This window comes from Mirounga leonina, unplaced genomic scaffold, assembly GCF_011800145.1.
Source record: "Mirounga leonina isolate KUSES-001 unplaced genomic scaffold, KU_Mleo_1.0 Mir_165, whole genome shotgun sequence".
Taxonomy (NCBI): domain Eukaryota; kingdom Metazoa; phylum Chordata; class Mammalia; order Carnivora; family Phocidae; genus Mirounga; species Mirounga leonina.
This window is the reverse complement of record NW_023270415.1, coordinates 69,526,580-69,539,068: the sequence shown is the minus strand read 5'-3', so window position 1 is coordinate 69,539,068 and position 12,489 is coordinate 69,526,580. Positions and strand designations below refer to the sequence as shown.

Genomic DNA, 12,489 nt, shown 5'->3' with positions numbered 1-12,489 from the left:
CCCCGCCTTCTAAGACCACTGCATTCCGGGTTAGGGTTTCAACATATGAATTTTGGGTGGCACAAACATGCAGTCCACGACATCAGGGATCCACAAAGCCAGTCTCCATTTCCAGATGGCCTTCAGAGCAAGAATGGTGGCTTTTCCCTCCTTTACTGCAGACGCCTGCAGAGCGAGATGCTGTAGTTTCTCAGTCCAGACTCGGGGGCGAAGAGACAGGAAAAAGGATGAGGGAGACCTTTATAAACTGAAGGCCTTTAAGCAGACGCAGTGCTTAAGTTGTTTCCCAAAGCCGACTGCGGAGCCCTTGAGAGAGGAGTACTTTCTGCCTTGTTTCCAACTTTCTAGCCCAAACTCAGTGTCCTCAAATTCAGTCGGTCCAAGAAAACATTCCCCAAGCATGTCCTACGTGCCTGTCATGATGCCAACAGCCGGGACCAGAGAGGGAGCAAGACGCACAGCCTTCTCTCAAAATATTTACAGTGCAGGGGAAGAGCTGATATTCCAGAAAATCAGAGGCTGCTTCTGGAGACAATGAAGCCCACTGGGGACATAACAAGAGCCCAAGTGACAAAGTCTGGCCTTTAATAATAACTGTAATAATGGGGCGCCTGGGTGGCTCAGATGGTTAAGCGTCTGCCTTCAGCTCAGGTCATGATCCCAGGGTCCGGGGATCGAGTCCCGCATCGGGCTCCCTGCTCCTTGGGAGCCTGCTTCTTGCTCTGCCTCTCTCTCTCTCTCATGAATAAATAAATAAAATCTTAAAAAAAAAAAAAAAAAAAAACCTGTAATAATGATCACACATGATAACCGCAGTGGTTATCATCCCCGAAAGAGTCCCAGAAGCACTTCTGTTTTCCAGGGGGTGGCGAGAACACCATGCCCTGCCTCTGCCTAAGCCCATGGTGGCACAGCTGAGAAAGCCCGATGTCTGCCGGCATGGCAGGCAGGATCAGAAACAACAAAATTAGGCGCATTTCCCTCCAGACTTGCGAATCCCTCTTCTACATTTGCCCTCACACTCTGACATTAATTGAACTCTGTCTCCACTACTGAAAATAAACTCCAGGTCAAATGCAATGAGCCAAAAACCTCAGCATGAAACCACAAGAAATAGAGTAAATAGTAAAATGGGCTAATAGCAGACATGTTTGGGTGAAAATACGTGTTCTGTTTCAAGCCTAGAGTCCCGAGCGGGCCGGGAGCTCTTTCAGTGCTGTAGACAGAGAAATAAATAGCTGTGCCCAAAGACCAGGGCTGGCTCCTGTCCACAGACAGGCAGGCAGGCAGGAGCCCGTGGGTGCCCTCTCCCCCAAAGGTCAGGGCCGGAAGGCAGCCTGAGAACATTGGGCAGGAGCCGAGAGATGCTCCCAGGGGGAGATGGTACCAGGAGGGGAGTCCAAAAGAGCAAGGTGAGGGTCAGAGGGAAGAAGGCAAGCCTGTCTGCATGTCCAAGGAGGGATGGGGATGGGACAATCACCCGTCAGAAGCTAGACAGGCAAGGAGGTGGAGGAGAAGCCAGCAACAAGGGCTCCCTTTTGGCTGAGCCTTTTTTCAGGCCAGCTTTGGGCTCCTCAAGACCGGCCCAAGGGGGGACTGGTCCAGTTTGCAGCTGAGAAATGAGAAGCCTGGAGAGTGGTGAAGGACCTGCCCAGGGTCCCCGGGGGCCTGGGAGGGGGCGCTGGGCGGGGGGGGTGGGAAATGCAGGGGTACTGGTACCTCTGTTCCAGGGCCCAGGCTCACAGACGGCAGGGGTGCAGGCAGACAGGCCCCTAGTGGAATGACGGTGTCCTCAGGATGGGTAGAACCACACACACGAGCACAGCGCGGACGCCTTTCTCGGAGCCCCCAGCACAGACCAGCCCTGCCGGGATGTGTTCAGGATGGAGCGCCTCCGAATCCCAGCATCCAGCCCTGCTCCATCTGCCTACTCCCAGCAGCTGAACTCTGGGGAAACTCCTTTCCAATCACCCCTAGGCAGATCGGTCAGGCCTCTCTTCCATTCACAGAATGCAGGCGACACCACTCACGCTCCCAGCCGCGGCAACAAGAGACGGTTCTCCCAGCCTGCAGCTCGTCCGGCCCAGTGACCGGACTCCCATCTGCCCTTGCCCACACCCCCGATGGGAGCGGCGTGGTCCGACCCTAACGCCAGGGTGATCACACAAGAGGCTGGGGTACATTCACGGTACTCCTGCTTCCGAAGTCGGCTACCTGGATCAGGAGCGTGGGCTCCGGAAACAAAATGCAAGGGACTGGCTGAGCGCTTGAGAGCCGAACAGGCGGCCTGGCAGTGGCACTCAGTGCAGACGAGTTCTGACCCCGAACAGCGGGAAATCAGCTCCTGACACAATGCACCGGGGTGCTGAGCACAGGGTGCACAGGCTCCCCAACTGCAAATCAGCTCGGCTCCTACTAGGATTTCGCTTTCGTGCCACTTCCAAGAGCCTCAAGCTCAGCACCCCCTCTAGAAAGCCCCCGCGGCCCTCCCCTGCCTGTGGGGAGTCTGGAGAACCCCATGTGTGTGTCAGTCTCCCCCGCCTTGAGTGAAGGGCGGGGCCTCAGGCTCACCACCACATCGGTCACGGGACCGCGGGGGACACAGGAGACGAGAGATACAAATGCACTCGGACACATTTAAGGCACAAGAGAAAAGACACAGGGGCACGTGAACACCATCCTCTGCTACCCTCTCACTCCGACTTCCACACCTGTCTTCTCACCGGTCCCCACTTGAACCACGTTTCCTTGTTCCATTGTGATTTATTCTTTTCAACACCTTGTTTTTTTTAAGGAAAAAAATTGCAACTGACCTCATTCTTTGCTCTAAGTCTTTAAGAACTTTCTTCTTATTGGTTCTCTCTCTCTTATTTTCTGCTTCCTCCTTTTTAATTATTCATTCCTCTGCTTTTGCAATATCCACAGTAGTGTCAGGTGGGTGTCGGGTGGGGTGTCAGGATGTAGAAGACAGTCCTTTGCTCTAAACAAGGTCACGAGCAACTGGGGGCATGGGCGTGGGTGGGGGAGAGACATAACAGGGTCTGAGGGAGGCATGCCCTAGATCGCTGGCTGCAGCCTGCGGGAGGAAGTCAGGCACTCTGCTCAGGGAAGGGAGGTCTGTGCACCATGCACAAGCCATTTCCCAGACAGACCTGGCGGGAGCTGAAACACAGAGAGAAGAGCAGACCAAGGACTTGGAAAGAGCCTGCTGTGTGGAAGGAACTGTACATGGTGTAGTTAATGAGTTAAAAAAAAAAAAAAAACCTGGGGTCCCTGGGCGGTGCAGTTGGTTAAGTGCTGGGACTGTTGGTTTCAGCTCAGGTTGTGATGTCAGGGTCGTGAGATCGAGCCCCACATTGGGCTCTGCGCTCAGCATAGAATCTGCTTGAGATTCTCTCTCTCTCTCTCTGCCTCCACCCCTCCCGCTTGTGCGCGCTCTCTCTGTCTCAAATAAATAAATCTTAAAAAAGAAAATACCCTCCTGTTTTGGAGCATTTCCTCCTCCATGCCAGGCGGCATGATAAACCATCTCCACTATCTTATTCAATACTCATGACATCCTCTCGAGGCAAGAGCTAATATGATCCCTATCTTACAGATCAGGAAACCAAGGCTTGGAACAGCTGAGTGATCCGCCCAGGGTGAGGCAGGTGGCAAAGCCAGGAAAACCCAGGTCTGCCCAAAACCCCAGGTTTTCACCTCTTCCTTTACCCCAGACAGCTTCTGACTTATGGGACTGAGCGTGCAATGCAAGGGGGCGGGAGAGAGACAGGGATTCCATTCTACATGCCCCAAGAGGTGTTTTGCTCCCAATGCACCTTCTCATCCTCCCCCAGTGCAGTCCCCACATGACTCAACAGGACAGCTGGAGTATCCGCCACCCTCTGCCAGGAGGAAAGGCATGGGGTATCCACCTAGGAGGTGGTGGGCTCCATCCTCGGCTAGGCACAGAGGGAGACCTCCCAAAGCACAACAGTGAGGCCACCGAATGCTGAGAACCAGGTCCCAGGTGTCAGGGTGAGGTTACGGGAAGCCAGCTTCTCAAACCAGCACAGGAAGCCAGGCCAAGAAGTCAAGAACCACAACCCAACTTGCGGTGCAGGAGATCACCGATTCCAAAGGCAATTTTTTGTTTCATAAAGCTCAAGAGGAGAAATCTCTTACCTTTATTCTCCAAATCCCCAAATGGCCCAGCTTTAGTTCAGGGAAGGACAGTCCCTCTACAGTACCAAATGGATATGTCTATTTTTCAGACTTACAGCACCAAAATCCGAGGTATGACAGGATTCTGTAAATAGGCAAGAAAAGGACAGAGAAGTATTAGTATCAATGCTAACACTAAACAGATTTGTTGAGGGGTTCCATTCATTTGAAAAACACAAAGTGCACACTTACTAAACGCTAAAGGAGAAGCTTCAGAAGAGCAGACATTTACTGAGCAACTATTATGTGCCAAGCCCTATGTTAAGCCATTTATTCCTACGAGACCAGTTTTGATGGCTCTGTATTTCAGAAGTCACATGAGAGGCCAGGCCAGGAAGAGAGCCAGGTCTTCCTGCCTCCCAAACCCCTGCCCATCGATCTCGCTTTCCATCCGCACTAAAGCTTTTTCGTACACCTGAGTCCAGGAACTCTAGGTAGAGGGAAAGGAGAGACATACCTAGTAACGTCACTCTGAGAATGTCCTGTCCCTGGATGTCCAACCCATTCCACAGACGGTGGGGATACTATGAGCCATGGAAGCGGTGTCACATTCACTAGGTTGTAAGATTTATCTGAGCTGCACACTGTCATCTGGCAACATGTGACCAGCAGACATCATGTATTACTCAGGGAACAAAAAATGTCGCTTCACCAGGGTTCTTATCCTAACTGATCATCAGGATGGCTACATGAGGTGGCCAAAACGGGGGGTGAGGGGGGTGGGGGGAGAATGGGGCAAGGAGGCCGCTGCTTGTCTTACCAGCTCTGGAAGGACCTCCTAGGACACCTAGAGCAGAGCCGAATGCTCAGCCGGGTGGGTGCAGACACCAACTTTTCTCCTTCAAGGGGCGGCATAGCACGACCAAAAACCACACTATTGGGGTGCCTTGGTGGCTCAGTTGATTAAGTGTCTGCCTTCGGCTCAGGTCATGATCCCAGGGGTTCCCTGCTCAATGGGGAGTCTGCTTCTCCCTCTGCCTCTGCCCCTCCCACCCCCCGGCTCGTGCACGCATGCATGTGCTCTCTCTCAAATGGATAAATAAAATCTTTAAAAAAAAAAAAAAAAGCCAAACAGTTACATTTACAATGGGGTGATTCTCCCCTGTTCCAGACCTCCTCCTGCACCCCCTCAAAATCCCCAGCATCTTAGCCACCAGATCATCAAGAAGATGGAGCTCAGTGAACATGGCCTCAGCATCAGTAAGACTGACAAGTTCTGAAGGGAAATTTGCCCTAAAGTGTAGGAACAGCTAGAGAAAGACCCTCACCCTGCCGAGAGCAGAAGCCAGGTGCCCTGCCTACCCCACCGATTCCTTCACCCTCCTCCAGGAAAAATGTGGTCACAGTTAGCTTCTCTGAGGCCCCCTGGTTGTCACATGCCTCGCTTGGACGTGTCGGTATCATGGACAGACCCACAGCAGCTCTGCAAGCTGGGGAGGGCCTGTCTCCTCCCACCGGGCGCCAGTCTCACCCCCGTGCCCTGTCCCAGTTCCCAGCAGAAGAGGCTCACTCAGGGAAGTCCCCTGACTAGCAACACGCTCAGAAGGCTGCCCTCCTCGGCACATCTATGCTCCAGCCGTGGGCAGCCTCCCACACTTCTCAGGCATTTTTAAAGGCACTTTTTTGCTTTACTGTCAAAAATGAATTCGGCTTTCTGCCTGGAAAAGGCAGCAGTCCAGCTCCCTGGTTGTTAGACCACCTGGATCGGTATTCCAGGTCTACACGAGTCTTTTTAGGAGACTGAGCAAGTGACCCTCCAAACCTTAGTATCTCATCTTAGAGGTTTGTTCTTAGTGTTAAGTGAGAATCTTCGCAGAGCTCAGCACTGGGCCTGGCATGTTGTGGACACTGAGAAATGTCAGCTCTCAGTAATACCACTTAAGCAAACACTCGGGCCTTAACTTCTTAGTCTCTTCCCAGTAAGGGTTTGGAAAAGGCCTCCCCTCTTCATATCAGCACAGTGACTTATTGAGCGTAGGGGCTTGGCACTCTGGGCCAAGGGAACAAGCGACGCCTGTCAGAATCCGTGCAGTGGACAACACTCACCAATCTCCCAGCTGTGCCACCAGCATTAGACAAGACAGAGCACGCGAGAGGTGCTCTGCAAACACTAAGGTACTAGAGCATCATACTGAATCAAATTAACAGCGCCACTGACAAGCACCGTCCGCACAGGACACTTTGCTGAGGAATATCCTCACGGGACCATACTGAGCACCCACAGTGACCCCAGGAGGTCAGGTCGCTGCATAAACCTCATCCCCATTTTACAGACATGGACACAAAAGCTCAGAGGGACTAAGGAGGAATATGCAGCTGAATCGCTGGTCTGCAAGCTCACTCCCTCTTCCTTGAAAGGGGGGCAGCAATAACACACAACATCAGCTCCTGCAGAAAAAGAACCTCTTCCCAAGGCAGCCAAATTGATTAATGTTTTTAATTAATGTTTTAAACCACACACACATGGAGCAATGTTCCATGGAAAATGAGGAGCTAAAACTTCCAAGTTTCTCCCAGGAGTCAGTCCAGCCAGGTGCTCACTGCCAGAGCAATGGGGGGAGGAGTCCTGGGCCGGCCAGGGAGGTCAGAGTGGGAAGGTCACAGCCCTGCCTCAATGCACCAAGCCAGGCAGGCAGTCCGGTCACTTCCCACCCACAGAGACGAGCCAGGGATAAAGGAGACTGGCCTAGCACAGGGTGACAGGACTCTCTTGGCCACTTCTCAGGAAGCCATCAACCCCAGCAGAGGAGGGAGCTGGGATGCAGAGGGAGGCCCAATACGTAGCAGGTGCCTGGAGCCTGGGCCTGAAGGGGGAGGTAGCTGCTACTCCCAGAACCTCCTGCCTGACACTCGGTCCCAAGGACGGGACATTCACCTGCTCTGCAGTGGACGGAGATATCCCACATCTGAACCAGGGGGCCGCAGGCTTTCTCAGGATGCTGACAGTGCTTCCCTGATGTGGCTTGGGATCACCGCTGGGGCCCAATGCTGTGTTCAGATGAATAACGGACCGGAGGGCCTGGGACAGGCAGACCAGGACCCCAAGGTCCCCCGGAGGTGAGAGGCAGACTAGGGCCCAGAGACGGGCCCTCTGCTGGTGTGCTCAGGGAACCCCATTGCTCTGCTAGTGGAATTCCAGGTGTGTCCTGTCCTCAAGTGTCCTCTACACAACCCAAAGGCAGGGCTGTCACCTTCCTGTCTCCAAAGGGAAGGTGAGGGGCATGGAGTGTGACATACAGCACGGAATAATTAATCAGCAGCTCCGCTGGGAGCAGCCACTGCATCATCGGGGTAGTTGGCCTTGAATGCCACCTGGATGCGGCCTGGGCAGCGGGGCCAACTGGGCACACCGACAGCAGCCAGGACCAGCCACCTTCGGCGGGCGGGGGGGGGGGGGGGGGGGGGCGGCCCTGGGCGACTTGGCAGGAGAGAGAGCTGGCCATGAAATGAGTGACTACACGGGGATTCCTGACCTGGAAATCATCAAAACGCCATCCATTTGCTGCAAATAGACTGTGGAGGTGGACTATGGTACCTGTAGGAGCAGAGGACAGGACAGCTTTCCCCAGGAAGGCCCCGAGAGCAGGCCCCAGCCCTGGGATGTGTTTGCTCCCTCTGGAGAAGGCCTGGGGGAAGGACATAAACATAGGTACATCTGTGCCTCTCCTGCAAGGTCAGCAAAGCGGGTGAAAGCCTCCAGCCTGGCTCAGCACTGGGCCCCAGCAGTGATTCCAAGTGACATCACAGAAGTATGGTGAGTACCGCCCCCGATGCTGTGAGATCCAGCAAGGCTGATGGCAGAGGCAACAAGTGGGCTCAGGACACAAGCTGCTGGGGTCAGAGCTAGTCCCTACCAGCTAACTGCTGTGCACCCTGGGCAGTCTACTTACCCTCTCTGATCATCATGTGTAAATCAGGGCTCCTAAGAGCAGTTACCTTTCTGGACTGGGACAAGGATGCATGCAGGGTGTACAGAGCGCTAAGTACGATGTCCAGCTCAGAGTAAGTGCTTGATTCACACTGGGTTATTCTCAGGGTCTACATGCTGTCACTGTTTGTGTTGCTGGGCAGGCAGATCAGTCTTGGGTTTGAATCCCAGCTCTGCAAGCACCTAGGAACAGAACCACGGACCATTCCATTCACTTGACCTCCCTATACCTTAGTTTGCTCAATTACAAGCCATGCGGGACCACCAAGGATTACAGAGCATGAAGGAAAGCAAGCAGTACGGTGTGAACCTTCAGGAATGAGGGCCCCAACCCAAACTGAAGGACATTCTACAAAGCAAAACTGGCCTGGACTCTTCAAACACATCAAGGTCAAGAACAGCCAAGGAAACGTTCCAAGATAAAGGGAGGCGAAGGAGACATGGCCGCTAAAGGCAGGGGTGATGGTAGAATCAGGGGGAAATAGTCCCACAGGACATTATTGGGACAACCGATGAAATTGTGTGTGGCCTATGGAGGAGATAATACAATTGTAGCCGAGCTGAATTTCCCGAGTTGGATCATTACGTGGTGTTTATATAAGAGAACGTCCTTGCTGTTAGGAAACACACGCCGAATACTTCGGAATAAAAGGGCATGTCTACAACTTACTCGCAGATAGTTCAAAAAAACTCTGTGTGTGTGTGTGTGTGTTGTGTGTGTGTGTAGGGGTCGGGGTGAGAGTGAACCAAGAGTTGGTGATTCTGAGTGTGCGCTAGATCTTTGCATCGCCCTTGTAATGTTTTCTGGCAGTCTGAAGTCATGCCCAGATGAAAGATGACAAGGGCCCAGGCACGGGAAAGGAGAAACACACCTGAGGGCTGGCCTCAGCCGTCCATGGGGCTGGAGCACAGGCTTTTCCCACAAAAGCCGGGTCACCTGCTGTACAAATGTTATGACGGATTGTGCAGAAAACCACAAAGGATAAAACTGAAATTCAATTTGCACCACCCCCTCCTGCCAAGAAAAAGAAAGACAAATGGACGCCTCCTCTATGACTATGCCCCAGGGCCCAGCTTGGCGGCCGCATCCGAGCCATCAGCAAGCAGTTGGGGGGAGGAGGGGCAGTCGAGGCAGCTGTTCACTAGGTGCCAGGCGGTCTTACAAGAGCTTTCTGCACCCCGATCCTCCCCAGACCCCTTGAGGCAAATGCTATCGTTATTCCCGTCTCGTGCTGCCGGAAAATGAGATTGGAAGCAGACTCCCGTGGGGTTTAATCTGGAGCATTGGGGGAGCCGGGATTTGAGCCCAGGCTGCCTCCACAGGATTTCCACAGGCAGAGGGAGACAGGCCCCACGGGCCAAAGCACCACCCAGCACCAAGACCAGTCTCCCCCTGCAGCCGAGGCCTCTTGCCTAGCAACGCGGGACCTCACTGCAGTGGGAAGCTGCAGGGAACCGAGACCCTAGCCCCAGCACTATACCCAGTAGGTGCTCAGCACTGGCTTGCAGATACACTCATGGGCATACATCTTCTTTTACAAAGAGTCCAACAAAGCACACACGATGTCTGGGAGAAATCCAACAGATTGGGGCCATCGGTGTCACTGGGGAGGAGACACAGGGGTCCGGGGACATGGGTGGGTATGGGTCTTCATTGAAAACCTTTTTATTCCTTCTCAGTTTTATCTTGTGAATGACTTACTTATTCAAGAAGGTTTTGGTTTGGTTCGGTTTTTTAATACAAGGGAGGAAAAAGAAATGGACCCGGTTACTGTGTGAGCCTGCTCTGAGGATGAAGTAGGAGCCATGCCCTACGGCACACCGGGAGTCCTGAGGGTGGCGGTCACTCAGCACACCCCCTCCTGCTGTCAGAGGCCAGGGACAGTCATGCTTTCAAGGCCCAGGTGAAGCAGCTGCATTATACTTGAGGGGAGTAGATCTGCTGGCTAATGAGACCGGCCCAGAGGGCCTGACACCCAGAGATGCTGTTAAGGCGACGTGGGTAAACCACCTAACATAACCCGAGCACACTTGTCCAACTGCAGCGCAAGCCAGGACCCGCGCGGTGCTCAGGCCCCTACGGCACCCCAGGGGGTGGGCGTGACTCACACCTTCCCCTTGCCTGCTTACAGCTCAAAAAAACCAGGGGGCACAAAACAGCGAGGCAGGGGGCCTGCGCTCTCCGCAGAGGACCCAGACGTCTCGCTCCAGGAACTGGGCTCTTAGCCCCTCCACTTCCCTGCAGAGGGAGAGTGAGGACCCACAGCTGTCCCCGGGAGGAAGGATCGGGAGTCGGAGACTGCGGGCTGCACACGTGGAACACACGACATTGGGCAGCCCGGCCTCATGTGAGGACTGGAGGTGACCGGAGCTGGGAAAATGTCAAGGCGCACACACTGTCCCCTGGAACCGGAGGGTGTGGTGGCGGCGGGGAGGCGGGTAAGAAGGAAGGTTTCTGCAGGGGCAGCCTTACGAGGATTCTTCCCCTGAACCATGGAAGCATTCCACCTCAGACTCCCCTCTGTGGATGCACACTTACATTCAACTTTCCCTCACAAACACCCTCCTGAGACCTCTCCTCCCACCCCTGAGGTGTCAACTTATTAAATCAACCCCAAAGGTAAATAGTTTTCATTTCTCCAACCCCAAAAACCTCCCTTCCTGTCAGTGCACTCGGGTCTTGTCACCCAGAACATCAAAGGCATTGCTTTCGGTAAAAGCCTCTCAGATCATCAGGTGACTGCCGTGTGCAGATAAAAACAACCCAGCACACGCGAGGCCGTGCCCCCTGTGGGGCGGTGAGTGGGTTGGGAGGAAATGGTGACCTGCAGGGTGCCAAACGCCGACCCCTCTGCCCAAGTCCACGTCTGCCTGGTGACCTTGCCAGTCCCTCTGCCTGTGACCTTGACATGTCCCTTCCCCAACTCCGGGCCTCTCACAGAGGAAGGGGGTTGAGCCGAGCAACCTTGAGGTCTCTTTCAGATCTAAAATTCACTGATTCCATCTCATCCTCCCTGCTCAGTCTGTACTTCCTGAACATAGTGACAGTTCATTTACATACAGAAAAAAAAAAAAAAAAAAAACTACGAGGTTGCTTATACCCTGAGCTGTAGTTTTTGGTGACTCAGAGGAGAAAACACATTTTTCCACTCAACTCAAAAGAGTGGTCCCTCCATTCTCCAATTGCTCAAATGATGTAAGTCCTGGGCCAATGGGACCCCTGGGGAAGTTCCATGCTGCTGGGAGCTCAAACGTCAGTGAGCCAAAGTGAAGCAGGGAATTTCCCATGGCTGACAGGTGCACTGACAGGTGGGCTAACAGGTGGGCTGGACGGAGAGTCCCCTCCCTGAATAAACACCCCTTACCCATTTATGCTCCATCTTAGTCTCTATTCCTTAGGGGGCCAAGGAAACACTGGGCGTAACGCTGACCCAGGGCCCACCATCCAGGAAGTCACACCCCCAGCATGAAGATTACCTCTTCCAGGAAGCCAATGTTGAACCACCACCCACCCCAAGCCCCGATTATAAACTCCATAAGAGCAACAATGGTGCCTGACGTGCAGGAGCTCTAAAGATCATTGCCAAAATAGTAAATCCTTGCTGAATGAATTAATCCCACGGCTTCCATAAAGCTTACGTCATTCTATCCCCCAAAATACTAGGTGCCTGTTGTGTGCGATGTACTGAGGATGAAATGGTGAACAAAGCGGACGTTTACCCACGCAGCCGTCACCCAAAGCAGCTGCTAACAGTGCTGGCAGAAGATGACCTCCAGCTGTCAGCCCTCTGTGGAGACTGCCTTGGCTGAGGACAATGACCTTGCTCAAGGTTGTGTATCCTTCTAACAGAGCCCACATACAATGACTGGTCAACCCCTTATCTCAATTCTGGACCATTCCAAAGAGCCATTCCAGCTCTGTCTGGGGCTCCCAAGGGGTCGGCTGAAGCCTTTGTTGGGACACTGGAACAGCCTGACTTCTCCCACTGCCCAATCTTGAACTCTTCCCCCTCGGTTACATAGCTATTGTTCCCAAAGGCATGCCGTAATAAACATCGGGCTTACTAATCTCCAGCTCAGCATCTGCTTTCCAGGGAACCCAAGCTGCATCAAGAAGATTCTTATGATAGATTCTCAGGCCCTGTGGCACCAGGACGAAGCCTCCAGGAGTGGGACAAGCTAAAAGCCCATTCAGCAAATGGGAGCTGCTTCCTTGGAGCCCCTACTGGCCAGGATGCTAAAGGCTGGGCTCAGGGCTACAAGCAGCGAATGAGCTGTCTGGGAGTGAAAACCTGTAGTGGTTAGAACGTGTAGCTGAGTCCCAGATCCTTCGGGTAGAGACTCGTTTTCTTGGTCCT

The 12,489-nt window shown here is 53.5% G+C and overlaps 1 long non-coding RNA gene across 6 annotated transcripts in view; it reads right to left on the bottom strand.

The window, feature by feature from the left end:
• Positions 1 to 12,489, bottom strand: part of LOC118015213 — a 185,695-nt gene that overhangs the window by 81,091 nt on the left and 92,115 nt on the right. For all 6 annotated transcript variants that reach the window (XR_004680574.1, XR_004680575.1, XR_004680576.1 and 3 more), the window contains one exon: positions 4,165 to 4,288. This is a non-coding gene — a long non-coding RNA (uncharacterized LOC118015213). The remainder of the gene's footprint in view (positions 1 to 4,164; positions 4,289 to 12,489) is intronic.